The 22751-nt window shown below is 46.1% G+C and overlaps 1 protein-coding gene across 1 annotated transcript in view; it reads right to left on the reverse strand.

The window, feature by feature from the left end:
- The window catches only part of LOC142803214 (putative ATP-dependent DNA helicase HFM1), a 1032948-nt gene that overhangs the window by 17388 nt on the left and 992809 nt on the right, over window positions 1–22751 (reverse strand). The gene's annotated exons all lie outside the window — the stretch shown is intronic.

Consider the following 22751-nt stretch of genomic DNA (forward strand, 5'->3'; position numbering starts at 1 on the left):
CCACACGGTCATGTGTTTCTGGCCAGGTTTCCGGGTCTTCAAACGATGACCCATAAAACGTTGGTGGTTTCCTGGGTTTATGAATGACGATCGCGGGCTGGGACGCTCCGGTTGTCATTGTCGCTGCAGTAGAGGTCATGGCCTTGGCCTTCCGCGCCTTGTCTTGTAGAAGCCCGTACTTCGGTGGGAGACCTTGCTGTCGGCGGCTTGTTCGCTGCTCTTGGTTGGCGTCGGTGTCTTCTCCGTGACGTGGGCTGGGTTCACGGCTTGACGGGGGCGTCCGGTACATGAACGAAGCTGCACCTCCACCAGATGTCACGGGGTCGTGACGTGGCCGAAGACAGGAGGCTTCGTGTTGGGATTTAACTGTTTATTTGAGCGAACCTGTGCCCGGTAAACGGAAAGTCCAATTACAGCAGTAGTCTTGCACAGATAGCAGTCTCGAACTGATAGCGGCGAACGGAGCGTCGGCCTTCGATCAACAACTGACAAGCGGCGAAGCGCGTCGGCATTTACACTCTTGCTGTCGAATGTTCTAGTGTTATCGCTGGCGGTGGCGTAGGTTCCAGAACAATCTGTACCGTTCGCACAGTGGGCGTGATCTTATCGAAATGATCTACTACAGTCCGGAACCTTCTCGAAAACTGCAGGCACGGTTTGCGCTGAGAATCGTGTGGTGTTTTGGGACGATAACAAAAACTTGGGAAATGCAACGTGGCATTATCATTGCTTCCCACATTTGCAATCATCTTGAAACAGAACATTTTAGCTACACACAACATGGCTTCAAAATTTTTTCCAGGATGCACAACGTTTCAAATTCAAGACAAACGTACACAATATTCTGGACATGAAAACACAAACAGATCGTATTTTCATGGATTTTTCGAAGGCCGTTGATCATATCACCCATTGCCATCTAATTTCAAAAGTGTCGTCCCTAAATTGAAGCCCTTAGCGCATCCATGACTGCGCTATTTTCATTCACTTCGGGAACAGCTCACATTTGCAAATAGTTTTCATTTAGATCTGGCGTAAAATCAGTAGCGTCCTTGGCCCTCCACTCTTTCTAATTTTCATCAATGATCTACCGACCAACAAGTCATCCTGCATACGCCTTTTCGCAGATGAGTGCATCATTTATCAATCTATAACATCTTTCACTGACTATGTCACCCTTCGAAATGACTGAGACCTCGTTAGCAGTTGGTGTACTTAGGGATTATTGAGTTTTAATACTACAAAATCTGAAGTACTGTCCGTTTCTCAAAAACACTCTCTTTAAACATTTTTATACAAAAATAACCATAGCGAAGTATCTCGAATCCCCTCATACAAATATTTAGGTGTTATTAGTGACTCTAAGCTTTCATGGTCCTCCCACATATCTTTCACATAACTTACTTTAAGGTATCCAAAACATGACGTTATTTGCATTGGTATCTGCATAACCGCACATTGAGCATTCGCAAACTAGCTTACTTAACGTTCGTACGTTCACAGTTGGAATATATCTCACCAGTTTCGTCCCCTCATCAACTCTATTGAACACAAATAATCGAAGTTATACAAAGCAGCCTGTTTCATCGCACAGAATTACGAACGTCATAGCAGCATTTCTCAACTAAAACATTATATTGAGAGACAGTTATTAGAACTTAGCCGCAAGATAGCCCTCCAGGCATTGTTTCACAAATAAATTCATTGTATGAAGGCATCTCCTTTCCCTCTTCACACAATGAATCGCAGGTCAGCACGTACGCAAAATCAGCGTAACTTTATGTGTCTTTTTGGCAGAACACACGCATACAACCTATGCGCTTTGCCACAGGCGATTTCGCTCTGGAATGATCTTCCTGATGTGATAGTTTCAGTGACTAACAGCAAGGTGTTACGAGAGCAACTAAGCTTTCACTACACTTAGCATCACTTCGTAGCCATTTACATAGATGTTCACTTGTTTGACATTCTCTTGTAATCAGTGCCTTAGTTATTAGTGCCATCGCTAAGCTGTATCCAATTTGTAGAGTTCAAGTTGGCTCCTTGTCACTGACAAGGAGCCATTGCATATAATGAATATCGATGGCGGTGCCTCAATCACCGGCTTTTTCGTTCCTCGCGACGCCACCAGCATGCACTCGAAGCGCTCAAGCACTCCCCATTAACTTGTCCTAAGCTTCAAAGAGAAACGAGCCGCCAGCGGACTACACGGAAAGGTGAAATACAAGCACGGCAGCTCACTTCCCACTTGGGGAAGAGTGGGTGCGGGGGAAGTATTGTTGACAACGATAACATTTCTCATCTACCTCTGCCCTACTCTGTTGAGATGCTGCCCCTTTCTAATTACGCCGTGTCGGTCTTGCTTCTTCTCCTAGATTTTCTATATTATATTTTATGTTTGTCCTCCCATTTCGCTGTTTCTTCTTTTTTTCTCTCTCTCTTGTCTTTCTTTTTTTCCTTTTTTTACTTTTCTTTTGACCCCTTTCCTCCTGTCTCGACAGGCTATAAGAAGACACGGAACATGTGTAAATAGTATTATGCCTTGAAAAAGACGGGGTTCCGTCAAAACGTCGGCACAATAAACAGTTGTTATGTGAAAGCGCATCTACTTTCATATTTATAACCTTGCGGCAACCATAGTTATTCTTCTACATATAAGCCTTTTGAATATATATATATATATATAGGAGAATAAAAGGAGTTTGACTCACAAGTGAAAAGATTTTTTACTTGACGTTTCGACCGTGGGCCCGGCCTTCGTTCTGACGAAGGCCGGGCCCACGGTCGAAACGTCAAGTAAAAAATCTTTTCACTTGTGAGTCAAACTCCTTTTATTCTCCTATTATTCCCGGATCCGGCGACAAACGCTCCTCCAATATATATATATATATATATATATATATATATGACGATGATGATGACCCAGAGTGGCAATGAGGACAAATAGACAAGCGGATGATGGTGATTGTAATCTTACAGGAATGAGGACGACGTAAGTAACAAATGCCCACACGAACTCCCTCCACTTGTATGCGGACACCCTGGCCGCCGTAAGTCAAAGTGACAAGGAACGTCGCGTGAAAGGTTTCTTGCGACAAACGTGGACAAGCTCTGTGCTGCTGTGGCGGCGGTCTGTTGGGGCAACGAGTGGTGTCACATGATAATCGACTGGCAAAGTCTGTTCTAAAACAATGTATGACCCGATGAAGCGTGGTTAGAATTTGTCACAGAAACCAGGAGTGCGAATAGGGGTCAAAAGCAGCACCTGGTCACCAGGTCGGAAAGGCACAACGTGGTGGGATGCGTTATAGATGATCTTCCGCTCGTGCAGTCTAGCTTCATTATTGATGCGACCCTGATGGCGAGACTGGGCCAGGCGGGAAATGTATTCTCCGCTAGAAGACTGACATGAATTCCCATGGCTGTTAAAGAAGGAGACGCAGAGAAAGGTAGTCGGGGTGCGTCCGTACACGAGGTAAAATGATGAGTAGCAAGTTGTTCGCTGAACGGCGATATTGTAAGCGAATGTCTGGAATGGAAAACGAGTATCGCAGTTTTTGTGGTCGGGTTGCACGTAAATAGCTATAATGTCAGCAAGCATTCGGTGAAATCTTTCTGTGAGACCATTTGTCTGAGGATGGTAGCTTGAAGCTGTCTTTTGAGTAGTTCCAGAAGCCCGCAGTACTTCATTTACCATTTGTGACACGAAAACTTTGCCGCGGTGACTAAGCAGTACACGAGAAACCCCATGACGCAGGATTATGGCGTGAAGAATAAAGTCTGCAACTTCCACAGCTGAGCCTGTTATATCAGAGGAAATCTCAGCGTAGCGTGTCAGGTGGTCCACGGCGGTCACTATCCATTGTTTGCCAGCAGACGTGACAAGGAGAGGCCCGTAAAGGTCAACACCTAATCCTCGAACGGCATTGAAGGGCACGGAAGTGGCTGTTAAGGCCCAGCAGGTGCAGACGTGGGGAGGTCACGACGCTGGCATGGGTAGCAGGAACCAACGTACCGCGCTACACTCGGAGAAGGGCCAGGCCAGTAATGACGACATCGAGTTCGGTCAAGAGTTTTTATTTTTAACCAAGATGACCAGCAGTCAAGTCATCGTGGAAGGCTTCGAGCACATGAAGTAGATGAGAGCGTGGCAGTACAGGAACCCAGCGCTGACCGTCAGGGTGACAGACGTGGCGGTAGAGAACCCAATTGTCCAGCTTAAAGTGCAGGTGTTGACGATGGAGTCGCGCGTTTGGGGGATGAGAAACTCCCGAAAGGTGGTTCATCATGCGTCTGCAGTATGAATCGGACCGCTGGCGGGAGATAAATGTCGGCTCGTCGTCCGAAAAGGGTTGCCTTATTTATGCGAGCGTATGAACTTTGGTTGATGTGGCGGTTGAGTTCGAACCATGCTGATATGGGTAGTTGGAAGCGGGCAACGAGATAAAGCATCGGCGTCTTGATGTTTTGTGCCTCACTTGTAAGTTATGTCAAAGTCGTACTCGTGCCACTGACTCACTGACCCAAGCGTTTGGACAAGTTCTTCAGTGTAGAAAGCCCGCATAAGGCATGGTGGTCTGTAAGAATTGTAAAGAGATGGCCGTGAAGATAGGGACGGAACTTCTGCACCGACCAAACTGCAGCCAAACACTCTTGCTGAGTTATCGTGTAGTTCTTTTAGGCAGAGGTGAGTATGCGACTGGCATATGCAACATGTTGCGTTGTAGAAGAACGGCTCCTATACCAAGGCCACTAGCGTCGGTATGAAGTCGGTGCGGCTTTGTCAAAGTGGCAGAGGAGAGGTTCAAACGTGAGTACCCGCTTGAACAGGTCGAATGACGTTTGACATTCTTGAGACCACAGAAAGGGGACATTGGAAGCAAATAGTTGGTGTTGTGGAGCAGCAATAGAAGCGAAGTTCTGGATAAACCGGTGAAAATAGGAGGCGAGGCCAAAGAAACTGCGAAGCTTCTTCGGTTTTTAAGAAGAGGAATGTTAAGGACTGCAGAAATCTTGTCATGGTCGGGCCGGATGCCATCATTGCTAACGATGTGTCTTAAGACCTTGATAGATTTGCTAGCGAAAGAGCATTTCTAAGTGTTTATTTGAAGCCCGGCGCCGGCAAAGCACGTCAGAACTTGATCCAATCGTTCTAGGTGCTCAGGAAACGTTGACGAAAAGATAATATTGTCGTCCAGGTAGCAAAGGCAACTTTTCCATTTCAGGCCGTGCAGCACGGTATCTGTCATGCGCTCAAAAGTCGCGGGTGCGTTGCAGAGCCCGAAAGGCATCTAGTTGAATTCATATAGCCTGTCAGGGGTTGCGAACGCCGTTTTCTCCTTATCGTCTTCATGCATGGGGATCGGCCAGTACCCAGAACGCAAGTCGATGCGTGATAAGAATTCCGCACCTTAGGGAATCAAGGGCGTCATGAATGCGTGGCATAGGGTACACGTCCTTGCGTGTTATCTTATTGAGCGCCCAGTAGTCCACGCGAAAACGCACAGAGCCATCCTTTTTACGGATCAAAGCAATGGAAGACGACCAAGGGCTAGATGAGGGACGGATGACTTCCCGTTTAAGCATGTCAGCAACATTTTTTTCTATAATTTTTCTTTCAGCTAGAGACACGCGGTAGGGTCGGCGGTGTACAATAGATTTCCCAATGGTTTGAACTCGATGTGCTGTAGTATGAGTGCGGCCCAGCTTAGACGAGCAAATATTGAAATAATTTGCATGTTTCTGTAACAATGCGAGCAGCTGCTACCTTTGCGAATATGTCAAGTCGCAGCTGATAGCGGTGGTAAAGGCGGAGGAAGAAACATGCTTACCCAGGGAAAGGTCTTTGGATGCGATGGCCTGAAGTGGCATGAAAAATACAGGCTCGAAGTCGGAAATACAGGCCACAGTGGTAGTCTGTGGCAGTAAGATCTTCGGTGTAGAGTTGATAGTGGTGACAAATGCAGAGCAATTGCAAAAACGAACGACACCGGACGGAAGAACTATACCTTTATGAACGCAAAGTGGTGACAGTGAGACCAAAACATCACCTTGATAGATGTAATTGGGCGTAATGCTGATAATTTGCTCTTGTAGTGGCGGCAGTTCGATGTCTTTCGCAGCGACCAGACGAAGTGGCTTCTGATTGTCGTCGTCGAGCATGTACTCGGTGTCAGCGAGGTGAAAAACGCGTTGTTCACGAAGAATCGCCGCGGAAGCAGGTGACAGAAAATCCCACCCTAAAATTAGTTGGTGGGAGTAGCGGGACAGGACAGCAAACTGGACATGATGGCGGATGCCATCGATGAAAATACGCACAGTACAAAACGCAGAACGGCGAATGACGTTCCCCTGGGCAGCAACTAACGTGGGACCATCGTAAGGCGTCATTACTTTCCTTAAAAGTTCACACAGATCAGCACGTATCACAGACAATGTCGTACCTGTGTCCACCAAAGCATCGACTCGCACTCCTTCCACTTCCACAGAAACCATGTTACACGGGCCTCATAGAGGAATTTCAGTTCTAATTCCGAATGAAGTTTTTCCTCCACGAACTGCATTACTTGGTTTTCAGAATAAATATCACAGGAGAATGAGGCGGGCCAAAGGGGAGAAGTGGAACAGCGGAAGGGCGAAGGCGAGTGGCGTCTCGTGTCTCGGCTGTTTCACGGGGCAGTCGATGCCGGTGGAGATAGAGACCGGTGCGGGGGAGACGAATAACGCCGACCTTGATAAGACGCTCCAGTGTACAACTTCTGTTCGCGCATGTCGTTCCAATGCTCATCTTGCTGGCGCTTTCGGTAGAAACGAGATATGTGGCCACGATAGCCACAGTAGTAGCAGACAGGGCGAGATGAGCACCACGGTGGGGAATAGAAGGCATTCGGGGCACCTAGAGATAGCGCGGTCAGGTGGGCCGAAGTGTCAGGGTGCACGAAATGGTAGTTCCCCGAGGGAGCGGCAGTAACTGACGCGTAGGATGGACGTGGCAATGTCGCGTGGACGTCGCTGGGAGGCACGGCAGCAACTTGAGGATACCTGGATATAGGGCGAGAAGCATGTAGCTGTACGGGCGCAGAGCCAGTCAGGGATGTAAGTTCCTCCCTGATGATGTCAAGTAAGGGCACTCCCGAAGGCTGTGTGAGACGCGGTGTAGGAGGTGTGAAGCCCATGGACCGCAATTCTTCGCGTATATTGTCCCGGATGAGGTCACGCAGATGACCATATGACGTGGAGTGGTGGTCGCCAATGTCCGGTTGGAGGCGAACGGAGTCCAGCGCATCAAGGCGCTGGCATGTCATCACGACATCAGCGATGGTAGCTGGGTTTTGCCCAGCGAGGGCATTAAAGGCAACAGACCCAATGCCTTTCAATACATGGCGCACTTTTTTCGATTCCGGCATGGATTGATTGACACGCCGGCAAAGTTCGAGGACATCCTCGATGTATGAAGTGTACGATTCACCGGGATGTTGTCGGCGAGTATCGAGTGTCCTCTTCGCGACGGCGGATAGAATGTCCGGTGTCCCAAAGACGTGTCGCAGCTGCTGCTGGAAGGTAGCCCAGTCGGGTAAGTCAACGACGTGGTTGAAATACCACGTTTTTGCGACTCCGGTCAGATAAAAAGGCATCAAACTCAGTTTGGCAGCCTCATCCCACCTTGTAGCGGCACTTATGCGGTCGTAGTCATCGAGCCAGTCTTCTACGTCTTCTCCCTGAAGACCAGCGAAGAGCGGGGGTTCCCGCTGATGTCCTTGTATGTAAGTAGGAGGGGCAGCTTGCGGCGGTGCATGGTTAATGACATCAACGCTGGCAGGCTCGGTCTGGGGCATGCTACCTGACTGTTGGCGCAAGCGGCGGCCTGAACGAAGCTCCAGGGGGTAGAGCGGGCTGCGGGAGGTTAGAGGAGCGAAAATCCACCTCCACCGCGTATGAGGTCTTGGTAGTCTTGGCTGCGTCAGCGTTTACTTGAGGAAAGACCTCGCAAAACGAACGGGCAGAGCCAGTACACAGACGATGACGATAATGATTACGTGGAGTGGCAATGAGGACAAAGAGACAAGCGGATCATGGTGATTGTGATCTTAATATATATATATATATATATATATATTTATATATATATATATATATATATGTGTGTGTGTGTGTGTGTGTGTGTGTGTGTGTGTGTGTGTGTGTGTGTGTGTGTATGTGTGTATATATGTGACGCATTCACAAGGTGACTCTAGGAGAAGCCGACGAAGAGGAAGTGCGCGTGCATTAGAATAAACCCATGGCATCTGGACCACGAGGTGTCTCCATTTTGTAGCGTCACACAATTCGACAGGATAGACCTCATCAACGTGTCATGGCTAAGCCAAAGCCTCCGCTTAACATACAGAAGTTCAAGAGAACACCAGATGATGTCCCCATCGACAAGTGGCTTCTTCTTTTCGACATCAAGGCAGCTGAGGCATCATGGACTCACCGCGATCGGGTCACTCACTTCAACGAATACATTGAAAAGGAAGCGTTCAAGTGGTACCAACCAGAGATTTTCGGCAACGGCGAGACAACTTGAGACGATATCATGCGTGACATGCAAGCCCGCTTTGCTTCGACTGACGGAGATGCCTTCCGTCTCTTCATTCACTACCGACTGAAAGGAGGGCAGACCACCAAGGACGACTACGACGAGAAAAAGCGACTGGGTTCCTTGGCTGACCTGAAAGAGTGCCACATCATTTCTGGGCTGACTAATGGTGTTCCTCTTGTGACTGGCGCACGCCGGACTGTCTTTCAACTCGTCATTAGAGTGGCTCACCGCTGCTCAACGGGTCGAGACATCTTTAAAACGGGTGAGAAGAGTTTCCTTTACTCGTAACGCTAGTATCGCATCAAGAGCTTCACGTCTCTTCAGCAGATCGCAGCAACCGACAATAACTCTTCATCCGCGTGCCCCGCAAAACGAATGTAGATACTGCTCAGCTGCTGGTTTCCTACGACAGTTTCACTGGCACAACGAATGTCCGCGCCGCGGTAATGTGTCCGCTATTGATACTGAACGGGGAAACGAGGAGGGCGACCCAGAGTTTCATTAATACGCTTCAGTGCTCTCATCAACGGAAAGCCAGTAAATGCAATTCTCGATACAGGAGCAACAATTACTTGTATCAGCGAGGATGTGTACAAACAGCTAAAGCTTCAGTTGGTGAGAGACTCCAGCATCATGGTCAGCAAGTTGCATCAAGCATTTGAACTTTGGGTCGCGTAAACATTCAGTTACAAATTAAGAACGTCATCAAGAAAGTTCATGCACATGTGCTGCGAGGCATGAGAACGCAATTATTTCTTGGCCTAGACAGCGCTTCATACTTCAATCTTTCTGTAAATCTGGAAAGCAAGTCAGTCACACAAGCACGTGAGAATATGATCCTTCCGCATCACAATGAAAAGAAAACCATTCAAGCTCCGCTGATGCGAACCCTGACTTCAGAAAACTTATCAGAGCATGAGCCTGTGGCGCTCGACTCTCTTTTAAGCAAGTATGGCGAGACATTTTCGAAATCTTAGACAGATATTGGGTGCATCACTACTGAGAAACAAAGGATCGCACTTGCCAATGCTGTCCCTATTCGTCGAGCACCTTACCGATGTTCACAGGCAGACAAAGTAGAGATCAACAAACAAGTTAACGCTCTCCTCAAGCAAGGTGTTGTGAGGTCTTCATTATCGCCCTACGCCGCACCTGTCATTTTAGCAGAAAAGAAAGGTGAAGGCCGCACTCGTCTATGTATTGACTACCGGAAACTCAATGCCATAACGGTACCCGACTTTCAACCAATTCCACGTATAGATAATAGTCTTGACCACTTAGGAAAGGCGGAGTTTTTCACTACGTTGGACGTAACGTCGGGATACTGGCATGTCCAAATGCATCCTAACGATGTTCAGAAAACTGCATTTGTCACGCCTGATGGTGATTTTGAGTGGTTGGTAATGCTGTTTGGGTTGAAGAACGCTCCAGCTACATTTGAAAGAGCCATGAAATCAACAATATCGAAACATCAGCTCACCAATGTTATTAATTACTTTGACTATGTGGTCGTATATTCAGAGACATTTAATGATCATATACGACACCTTGAGGCGCTATTGAAAGCTCTCAAAACCGAGAACGTAAAACTCAAACGAAAAAAGTGCCAATTTGCACGCTGCAGCATTGAATACCTGGGCCACAAAATTTCACAAGGAACAGTGACACCTAAGCAAAGTAATGTGGCTGCCATACTCAAATTTCCTACACCAAAACGAGAAAACGATCTCCAGCGTTTTCTGGGAACTGTAAACACCTACCGTCAGTACATCCCCCACTTCAGCGATATCGCTCTTCCACTCACAAAACTACTCTACAAAGGCAGCAAGTGGGTGTGAACAGAAGCATGCGAGCAAGCCTTTCGTGAACTGAAGGAGCGGATAACTGAAGAACTGGTGCTTCGCATATACGACATTTCGAGACCATGTACTGTGTACTGTGACGCATCTGGCGAAGGCATCAGTGCAGTGCTAAAGCAACCTGATGACAAAGGCGTAGAACATTCTGTTGCTTACTATTCCCTCAAACTACTTAAGCACGAGGTGAACTATGCTATTACAGAAAGAGAATGTCTTGCCATTGTAGATGCCATTGATAAATGGCATTGCTACCTTCATGGAAAGTCATTCACAGTTCTAACAGATCACTCTGACTCCAGTGGCTGAAGAATGTTAAAAATCCTCAAGGTCGTCTTTCCCGGTGGTCTTTGAAACTGTCAATGTATTATGTGAACATCAAACATCAAAAGGGCGTAAGTAATGTCGAAGCAGATGCGCTCTCCAGAGCCCCAATAGTTAATCTTCTATCACACGATGACATTCAGCGATGCAACAATGAGCGTCCAAAAGGAACGCATTCATTGGAAAATAACATCATTATCGTTAAAAGAAAAGCACTACGGAAAATATACGTGCCCCACGAACTACGCCCAACCATTCCGAAGAATGCACATCAACATTTTAGGCATGTCGGAGTTAAGAAGACGCTATCACTCCTGTCTCCGCAATATTATTGGCCGCATATGGTAACCAATGTTTCCACTTACATTCGGCCTTGTGATACATGCCAGAGATGCAAGAAGACGAAAACAAGAAAGTTTGGGACGCTTGAATCACTGCCTCTAGCTGAAGAGCCCTTCGACCTCTTTGCAATAGACACCATAGGAGGATTTTCTGTATATGGCTCGTCAAAAAGGTTTGTACACTTGGTTATTGATCATGCGACTCGCTACGTATGGGCGTTTGCTCATAAAAGTGAAATAAGCGACGCCTACATTTCATGCTTAAAAACAGTTTTTTTTTTCTGGAAAACAACGGAAGCTCCTTTCAGACCGTGGAACACTATTTACCGCAGGAAAATTCAAGCAGTTTTTAAAACATAATCGTATACACCAACTATTCACCTCATTTCATCATCCACAATGCAACGGCATGAACGAGCAGACAAACCAGACTATCGTAACGAGACCTAAATGTAAGATCAATGACGAACCACAGAAGTCTTGGACTAAGCTGCTTCCGGAGGTAATTGACAAATACAACAGAACACCCCACAAAGGGACAGGCTACGCACCTTCCTTCCTGATGTATGGAATTCCATCTTGTCCTACTGTATTGGAACAACGAGAAGAAACCGTCGAAGAAGCGCGAAAGACTGCAGTTACCAATTCTATCGCCTACCATAATAAGAACAAAGTCATTTATGACAGAAAATTTCTTCCGATTGAGTTCCAAGTCGGTGACTTTGTGCTTTACGAGACACCATGGCATCCCAACAACGGCAAACTGAGTTCCGTCATGGAAGGACCCTACACGATCCTACGCAAGGTCTCAACAGTGAACAATGAGATCAATCGCTCCGTGCTACCCTTACGTAGAAACTCTGACATTGTGCATGTTAGCAAACTGTGGCGTTATTTTGAACCTTCTGAACTGAGACTTTCTCGAGGGGAGGGGGAAGTGTGACGCATTCACAAGGTGATTCTAGGAGAAGCCGACGAAGAGGAAGTGCGCGTGCATTAGAATAAACTCATGGCATCTGGACCACGACGTGTCTCCATTTTGTAGCGTCACACTATATATATATATATATATATATATATATATATATATATATATATATATATATATATATATATACCAAAAACAAAAGTGATGCTGGGTCCGGGTAAGATTATTCGCAGAGAAGAAGACGCACGTGCGAAGTGATTTTATTGACGTTTCGGCCACGTGTCCAGCCTTCATCAGAATATATATATATATACATATATATATATATATATATATATATATATATATATATATATATATATATATATATATATTGCCACGTTCCATTTCCCAAGTTTTTGTTATCGTCCGAAAACACCGCACGATTCTCAGCGCAAACCGCGCCTACAGTTTTCTAGAAGGTTCCGGAATGTAGTAGATCATTTCGATAAGATCACGCCCACTGTGCGAACGGTACAGATTGTTCTGGAAGCTACGCCACCGCCAGCGATAACGCTAGAACATTCGACGGCAATAGTATAAATGCCGACGCGCTTCGCCGCTTGTCAGTTGTTGATCGAAGGCCGACGCTCCGTTCGCCGCTATCAGTCCGAGACTGCCATCTGTGCGAGTCTGCTGCTGTAATTGGACTTTCAGTTTACCGGCACAGGTTCGCCCAAATAAACAGTTAAATCCTAACACGAAGTCTCCTGTCTTCGGCCACGTCACGACCCCGTGACAATATATATATATAAATATATATATATATATATATATATATATATATATATATATATATATATATATATATATATATATATATATATATATATATATATATATATATATATATATATGTATATATATATATATATATATATATATATATGACAGAAGCAGAGGCATAAATTGATACGCAAAAGAATGATACGATTATCTAGCGGTGAGAAGAAAAGTACGAAAGTCGAGAGTTTCGCTTAAGAATAGACTCGCAGCTCTAGACGAGGTAACCGACGTAGCATTCACACAATGAACGGTAGCCTTACTAGTACCATCAAAGAGTGTATAACTGAAGTCGGGGGTATAGCCACTTGACAGGGCATGGAAAAGCTATTTCAGGAGACAAAAATTTTAATTAAGAGACGGTAAACGATGAAAGCCTCAATTGCTACCCACAAAATAGAGCTAGTGGAGCTTTCAAAGTTAATAAATAGCCTTAAGGCAGCCGACATCAGAAGGTATAACACGGAGATAATCGAGCAGACTGTAAAAAGCGGCACAAGCTTAAAAGCTGCCTAAAAATTGCGCACAGACAAACATCAGATGTATGCACTAAGGAAAAACGAAGGGAATGTCATAACTAGAGACCGGATTGTTGGAAAATGCCCATTTGAAGAGCTTTGATAGTGTTTTTATTGTTTTTATTGTACCTATAAACGCCTATTCTTGGCGTTTGTGCCTAAATTTCTACAATTTCCTCCTATAACTTCCTATTTTGAAGAGCAGTGTCTACATGCAACTTATTTAACCTCATATTTAGCTTTTGGGTACAGTTTGAGACTGGTATTCACGTTACCGGGAACAATCGATCTTTCGGAACTCTATGGGGTACAACCTATACTCTATCTCAAATGTTCACTTTGACGCTTTCATGGCTGGCCTAATACCTAATAGGAAGGCCGATTAGCCTCTACAAACGCACTTATTCGCACAGCGTCGTCTGCTAAAATGTGTAGGGAACAGAAGGTATTTCTGTTAGGTCGCAGGACGGTGGAGCACGATTGCGAAATCGGGCAGTGTGATCAGGGGTAAGTAGAGCATAAATTAAAAAAAAAGAAGATGCCTACGTAGTTTCTGTCCCGTTTCCCCTTTACTTCTTAAACGGTGCTTCACTAGGTCACATGAGAATGTTTACTTAGAGACTAGAAGTTGTTTCGGGCCCAATAAAAAGCGTTGCACCCCTAGAATTTTTTAGTTGGTTCATTGCACGTCTTGAAAACATGATGCGAGGTGATGAGTTTCAAACACATGCCACTTGTGCTGTGCACTCGTAGACTTCACAAGAGCGCTTCACGTAGGCAGGGCGAACTTGTGCCCGCGAATAATAACACAGCTAGATTGACTCGAGGATTCACTCCTGCCTCTTGTTCTACGTTCTTCTTTTTTTCCAAAACGGTTCACGCGCAGCTGGGTCCCGCAGGCTCGTGTGTCGCAAATCATCTAGAAGGCACAAGTACTTGCTAGCGCACGTAATTTGAAGTCACATTGTGTCATTGCTCCCCTTTCTAGAGTGCATCGTCCCAATGCTTGTGTCGAACTGGTTGCATGGCAGTCATTCAAAAACCCTTGTCGGGGATGTCGTTAAAGTCAAAGAACGTTGTATCCTTAGCGTTTCATTGCCTGTCATGATATGGTTTCATCTTAACGACATGCACAGTTTCCGTGCCATGCCACCGTCGGAATGAAATATCTTGTCCCTCTGGCATAACCTCGAAGTTGAGCGAGCCGACGCGGCGGAGCACTCTGTACGGACCCAAAATGCGGTGAAGCAGTTTTTCTGACAGGCCACGTATTCGTACAGGAATCCGCACCCATACTCTGTCTCCTGGTGCGTACTGGACGTCTCTTCTTCGCAGATTTTATCAATGCGTGTCAGTTTTCGGCTGTTGGAGAATGCGATATCGTGCCAGCTGTCTGGCTTCTTCTGCTCTTTGTATGTAGTCGTGAACGTCATAGTAATACTCGGGCGTCTCGTCAATAGGTAACATTGCATCTAAAGGTGTCGTTACCGTCCGGCCAAAAACAAGTTGTAATGGCGTCATCCGTGTTGTCTCTTGCATCGCAGTGTTATAGGCGAATGTTGCATAGAGTAATATTTTATCCCAAGTACGGTGTTCTATATAAACGTATATTGACAACATATCAGCCAGCGTTCTGTTCAGTCGTTCCGTAATACCATTTGCTTGAGGATGATATGCCGTCGTTTTCCTATGACTGGTACGTGAGTCAATTTTATTATACAATTCATCAGGTCGGCCGTAAATGCAGTCCCTCGGACCGTGATCAACGCTTTTGGAGCTCCGTGCCACAGTACCATGTTGGAGACGAAGAATTCGGCTACTTCAACGGCTGATCTTTTAACGAGAGCCGCTGTCTCGGCATATCTGCTTAAATAGTCGGTCGCAACTATTATCTACCGTTTTCCCGATGACGACGTATGAAACGGGCCCAGTAAGTCCATTCCCACTTGTGTGAATGGGGCTTCTGGTGGTTCTATCGGTTGAAGGAGACCTGCTGGTTTTAGCGGTGGCGTCTTACGTCTTTGGCAGTCCCGGCAGGTTCTGACATAGTGTCGTACAGAGCTAAGCAACTTCGGCCAGTAGTATTTAGTGCGGATGCGTGCTAACGTTTTGCTTACTCCTAAGTGTCCAGCTGATGGATCGTCGTGGCAAGCCTCCAAAATCTCTGGTCGCAGAGGTGAAGGGACGACAAGCAGGAATGTCGCTGTATTGTTTTCAAAGTTCCTTTTATACAGGATGTTTCTTCGTAGGACAAACGCTGACAAGCCGCGGACAAAAGGTCGTGGAACATCGACAGACTGTCCTTGTAGGTACTTGATCAAGAGGAGTATCTCAGGATCGGATCGCTGCTGAAGTGCCATCTCTGATGGTGTAACAGCTCCCAAGAAAATAAAATGTTCACCATCCTCGGTGGAAGCAGAAGCAGCAGGTTGAATCGGAGCACGTGACAAGCAGTCCACATCACTGTGCTTGCGACCTGACTTGTACACAAGCGTGATATCATACTCCTGTAATCGCAAGCTTCATCGTGCAAGCCGTCCACGTGGGTCCTTGAGATTAGCCAGCCAGCATAGCGAATGAAGGTCGCTTATAGCTCGAAAAGGCCTACCATATAAATATGGTCGAAACTTGCCGATAGCCTATTTCACGGCAAGGCATTCTTTCTCGGTCACTGAATAGTTCACCTCAGCTTTCGAAAGAGTGCGACTGGCATACGCAATGACTCTTTCTTGTCCGTTTTGCCATTGGATAAGCACAGTCCAAAGACCTAAATTGCTTGCATCCGTGTGGATATCGGTTTCCACTTTCTCGTCAAAATGCGTCGAAATAGGATGGCTTTGAAGGCACTTTCGTAGTTCATTGAAGGCATCCTCTTGTTCGGCAAGCTATACGAAAGGCATTTCTTCTTTTGTCAGCCGCGTCAGTGGTTCAGCAATTCGTGAACAATGTTTAACGAACCGTCGATAATAGGCGCAGAGACCTTAAAATTGCCTAACAGTCTTTTTGTCTGTTGGCTTCGGAAGTCTTGCTACGGCCTCAGTTTTTGCAGGGTCTGGGCGGACGCCTTCTGCACTGATGACATGGCCGAGAAAAAGGAGCTCACGGAAGCCTAAATGACATTTCTGCGGTTTTATCGTCAAGTCCGCTGATTTGATCGCAGTGAGCACGGCTCGGAGCCTTCATAAATGTTGCTCAATGGTAGCAGAGAAGACCTGAACATCGTCGAGATAAACCAGGCATAACTGCCATTTGGGACCACAACGCACTGTGTCCATCATCCGTTGGAATGTGGCGGGTGCTGAACAAAGGCCAAAAGGGAGTACCTTGAACTCGTATAAACCGTCCGGTGTCACAAACGCTGTCTTTTTGCGATCTGTTTCGTTAACTTTTATCTCCCAATACCCACTTTTAGAATCCAATGAGGAAAAATACCTGGCATATCGCAGCCTATCCAGACTGTCATCAATTCTTGGCAAAGGATAAATATCCCGTTTGGTGACGGCATTAAGCTTCCGATAACCAACGCAAAAACGTAAGTTTTGGTCTTTTTTCTTCACAAGAACAACAGGTGACGCCCATGAACTTGATGAAGGCTGGATTATATCGTTTTTGAGCATTTCTTTCCCCTGACTACCAATAGCTTCTCTTTCTCTTGGTGACACTCGGTAGGGATGCTGGTGTGTTGGCCTCACTGACGCAATCTTTGGCGATAGGAGTGCGTCGAACGTTACATGACAACGAGAAACATTAGGCGATTTTCCTTAAAAGACCATCTATTTGCTTTTCTTCGCTTATTAGTAGGCCTGGCTCAATGTCGATGGCTGCAAGGACAGACTCCACGCCTTCGAAATCAGGCTCATTGGTTTCGAAAGTGTGCAGCTTCAAACCTGGACGAAATCATTCAGACTGGCGATGCCATTTCCTTTTGCAACGTGCTGCACCTCTTTTCCAAAGTTTGTGAGTAGATCATTTGCACATCCGTCACGTAACCTAACAAGGCCTCGTGCAATGCAGATCTGTTTTCGGAGTAGTAAGGCAGTGTTGTTGTCAGCAAATCCTTTGAATTCACTGAATGCTTTGTTGGATACTGCGACGGACATGATCGATCTCGACGGCACCATGACGCCATCATCTGCAATAGAAAGGTCATATACGTTTTCTTCCGTTTTAAAGGTAGCAATCGCGTGCCTGGACGAAAATGAGACGGAAGATTCTCGCAAGGTAAATACAGCGCCATTAGTTCGTAAGAAATCCATGCCGATAACCAAGTCTCTTGAGCATTCCGGCAGCACAATAAAACTGGCGACATTCCGATTCTTGCTGTGCATATTCCAGTAGGGTCGATGAGGTGCCCTCCCGCTGTGCAAACTTGTGGTCCTTTCCAAGGAGTCAGCACATTCCTAAATATTCTAGAAAGTCCGCTACTCATCACTGAGTAATCTGCGCCGGTATCTACCAGTCCGATGACTTCGTAGCCGTCAACAAACACACGTAAATCGTAAGCAACATCACTATCGAAGCACCAGTTTTTTAATCGATCGTCGTTATGAGTCAGCAATGGAGGTTTTTCTGCATTAGTGACGACAGCGGTCTTGCCTCCACAGGTCACTGACTCTATTTTTCCCTACGCGGGCTTGGAGAACGAGACCTTGGGGAGCGTGCCGAAGGTCGGGGGCGAGGCGATCTATACCTCCCCGTTGCCGTTGCACGAGGTTGGTGTCGTTAGAAGCCACTTGAGGTTTGACGACCTGACAGGTATTCTTCAATTTCGAAAGGACGTTCACCATTTCATGGTCGAGGTGCATTAACAGGAAAACCACGTAGTCCTGCCTGGTGGTAGTGGCACGTTCGGTGGAGATGACCAGGCTCCCCACAGTTGTAACACAGCGGTATCCTATCGGGAGTGCGCCAGACATCGCTCTTCCTTAGTCTCCTCTCTGGCGTTGGCTGCAGGGTGCTTCGCGGCATCGGGTACTGCATAGGTGTAGCCGCCGCGACGTCTGCACGTCCTGGAGGTCCTCGTAGTAGCACATCAGCATACGTCATTCTCGTCTTCTATTGTAGTGGCGGCCCTGGCTGTGCGTTGCTTGAAGGTTCGCGTACCACCTGCCTGACCTCCTCACGGTTCACATCGGCCAGAGACGAAAGCATTGGAGCGTTCTGGTCAAGACGCTGCTTCTGCAGCTCTTATCGCACAACAGACCCCACGAGCTCACGTAGTGCTTCCATGCCGTTACCGAAGATTGGTGGCAACATGTCCAAGGTAGTGACGATCGCATCCCGGTTGTATAACCTTGCTCGCTGTTGTAGCGTCCTTTCCATTGCAGTCGCCTCCAGAACGAAACTCGGCGATGGTGCGCGGCGGGTTTTGAATTAGTCCAGCAAAAAGTTCTTGCTTCACGCCTCGCATCAGATGGCGCAGCTTCCTGTTTTCGCTCGTATTTGAATCCCCTCGGCGAAATAGGTGAGACATGTCTTCCAGATACATGGCGACAGTTTCGTTATTTCGCTGATTTCTTGTCTAGAGCGCAGCTTCCGCTCTCTCTTTGCGGTCTGTGTTCGGGAAAGCAGCGAGCAGCTCCCGTCAAAAATCATTCCACCACCGGAAGGTAGCTTCGTGGTTTTCATACCACGTTCGTGCGCTATCTTCCAGTGCAAAGTAAACACTTCAAGTTTGCGCTCTTCCCCATATCCGTTGGCCTTTGCGACGCAACCAAAGTGTCCAAGCCAGTCCTCTGCGTCCTCGTAGCTTTCGCCGTGGAAAGACTTTGGTAGCATTGGCTGGTTTACTAAAATGTTGGCAGGAGTGACCTGAGCTGTCATGTTGGTTGCGTACTCATTCCAAAGAAAGTCGATAAAAACGACTTCCTTTAGAACGTTGATGTTCCAAAGGAAAGTCGATAAAAAGGTGAAAATTCAGGACCCTCACCAAGTAGGCGCCGCCTGCAGCGCTGATGAACAGGCGTCAGCTCGTTGGGTCGAAATCGCTGTGGTTCTGAACTGTGCTCCGTCCCTCGAGAGGGGCTTGGCATCACACCCAGCACTTCCACCAGATTTGTAACGCACTCTTCAATGAACTCTTTCAATAGGCTAACATAGGCAGGGCGAACACGTGCCTGAGAATAATAACACAGCTAGATTGTCTCAAACGTTCACTTCCGCCTCTTCTTCTACGTTCTTCTTTTTTTCCAACATGGTTCGCGCGCAGCTGGGTCCCGCAGGCTTGTGCATCACAAACCATCTAGAGGGGACAAGTGTCGGCTAGCGCGCGTAATTTGAAGTCACACTGTGTCAATATGATTGGATAAATGTAACGTTAAATGTGATTGCGGCATTGCACCAAACTAGGGATTACTACTGAATGGAATTTTTTATTATCAAAATTTTTCACTCAAAGCGACAGAGAGTAAAGCTCTCCAACTTTTTCAGCTTAAAAACTGCAAAGCTGGTCAAAGAACGCACCGAACGCGATGCGCTGTCGGACACGAGCTAGTGATGCTCCGGGTATTTGAAGAAACAGAAAAAAAAGTAAGAGCGTTATATATACATCATTGCAAAAAAAAGATCAGTAAAGCTACGAAACTTTATAGGAGCGTTCGCGAGCTGGCTCTTTTCGCACGTGTCGTTTCCTCTTGAAGTACCACATTGTTTGTTACCATTACAACGACATCCCTAATGCGCTGGGCGTAACAGGGAATTTTTCATGCGAACTTCCTGTACGGTAGGACGTTCAGTTAATTTCATCGGGCAGCCTTCCTACGTTAGACGGCAAGAGAAAGCGGTAAGGTGAGTCCGTGAAAATTGAGTTGAGGGTAAGCATCCATTTCATTGTTTTTTGATATCTCTATGCTGAATAACTTGACACTGCACGGCCCTATCGCTGCCGTTCTTGCGGCACTTATCTCTTACGCCATCTGTGTACGCAACCAGCATGAAAAAACTTCTAAAGCTACGAAGTCGTGAAAAGTGTTAGAGGGCCACTTTAAGAGTAACTGATTGAATTGCCAGAGAAGGTAAACGCACGAAGTATAGAAAGGAAATTAGTTGGGCATCAGACGAAAAACTTTTGCGGCCATAACGTAGCAACAGAAAGCAACAGACTAGGTTGATTGACGGATCTGGGAGAGGCTTTTGGCCTGCAGTGGGTGCAGTCAGGCTGATGGGCATGTTTTGGATAGATAAAAGGCCCATAGCTTTTGTGCTATCTCACCTAAATTTATTCCTTGTAAACTTGAGGAACACGTAATATATACCCATCTTGTTTGACAAGTAGAACCAAATAACTCCTTTAACAAATGCTAGCATGGTTTTTGTAGATACTGTTCTTTCAGAACCCAATCAATCATATTTAGTAGTATTTTATTTGTATGTTAAAAGAAAACCTTAGCGATTGACTGTATTTTCTTATAATTGGCGAAAGCACTTGACATGGTTTTGTGTGAGGTGTTCCGACGAAAATTACACTCCGTGGGCACGGACAATTTGTTAACTTCAGTGAAAAATTTCCGTCTAACATGATAATGACTGTTATTAAATACCTGTGCATTTGAAGAACCACGGGCCCACTACTATGCCTAATTTATATTAGTGATTTTCCTAAAATAACTGCTTCCATTGCAACAGCAATAATAAAAACACTCTCGGCTGATTTAGCCGTCGTTGTCATGTCCGGGATATGTATATGTATATGTAAAATTCAAAGAAAATTGTGTTGAAAAAACCCCAAAGTAGCATACTGGTGATTCGAACCAGTGACCCTCGCTCCGCACTCCGCTGCGCTAGCGTTGCTTCTGCAGGTGATATAATGGCGAGTTATTCATATGCACATTTTAGCGCTCGTGGTACGACGATCTCACAACAACTAAAGCGTCTTTTCTGTCACCAGCACTTTTACATAATCTTTTGAATTGAAAGCTGCCCCTTGAGACTCGCAGGAAAAAGTGGCCCCTTGTGTTCCGCTCGTGATGTGAAAGAGAGGAAAATTCGGCAGATCCGACGTACCTGGGAACAGACGTTATGCAAAGCATGCGGAGGAAAGCTGACCGTGCTGCAATTTTTTCTTGGAGCGCACGTCATTAAATGACGCTAAATATATGAACAAATGTTGCACGCACAAACATGTGTTCAAGAGTTGCAGATGTTTATATAACTAGTTGTTTGTACTTGCGAAACAATGCCAACTAGAACAGGCGTATTAAACAGCGGAAATTGATATGGAGCGCTGATGCTCGCGAAGATGTTTGCCCTGGACACTGTTACATAAATCAACTTCAGCGCAGGGCAACAAGCCACAATTTGCGTTAAACTGACGTGACAGCCGCATCAAACAAGTGCGTATGTAATGTTTAGAAAATTTGGGTAGGCAGCACTGCAACAACTGCTGATATTTCATGAAGATTAGCGGCTATTTGAACAGTATTTTTGAGACCTGTCGTATCTCTGTAGTCGAATGCTTCAATGCTTTGCAGAATGCTTGGATTTGATTCCAGGTGAGACCCTGAAATTTATCATTTGCATTCGTCGTGGGTTCAACGCTGCGTATGTCAGGTTTTTGACGCATGCGCTGAAACGTGCGCGCGTCAAAGCAACACAGTGCAACGCGTCCCTGCGAGTATATAGCAGAACGAGCGCCTGCTTGACGCGTCGAAACGAACGCCGGCGAGCATGCGCACCACGTCACGTCGAAATGTATTGGCGCCTTGACTGTGGCATGTGGTCATGTCGTCACATGACACACATATCATGATTATCATGTTTGCACCACGATGCAGTCACATACCTTCGTCATTCATTGAAGTTATGTAATACCGAATTTGGCATGTGTGAAGCTAGCGAAACAGCCGCGAGCGCATCATGAGTGTGGCATGTAGTCAAGTTGTTACATGACACGCATGACGTGATTATCATGTTAGGGCCTGTCGCTTGTGTTTGCCATGCAATCATGTCATACCATACCAGTTTTGCAACATGCCATGTGAACGAAACCACCGCAAGAGCTACAAGACCATTAAATGTAAATTATGACATTCATGAGATAAATGTCATTATTTTGATGTTATGACTTGTCAAGTATGTTCTTCATGCAGTCATGTTATGCCATACTAAGTTTGGTATTAATACCATTATCGAAACGGCCAGGAGAGCTAAAAGTCATATGCGGCTAGATAGATAGATAGATAGACAGATAGATAAATAGATAGATAGATAGATAGATAGATAGATAGATAGATAGATAGATAGATAGATACGCTCAAAGTCGCCGAAGTTATCTAAGAAATGCTTCGCATATAAAAGTAATGCGGTGCACACTAGCCATCATACACCAGCGCGTGGAAAGCGCGAAGGGGTCAACCACGGACGCACTTCAACAGAAAAGAAAAA

The sequence above is a fragment of the Rhipicephalus microplus genome, chromosome 3, assembly GCF_043290135.1.
Source record: "Rhipicephalus microplus isolate Deutch F79 chromosome 3, USDA_Rmic, whole genome shotgun sequence".
Classification (NCBI taxonomy): Eukaryota; Metazoa; Arthropoda; class Arachnida; order Ixodida; family Ixodidae; genus Rhipicephalus; species Rhipicephalus microplus.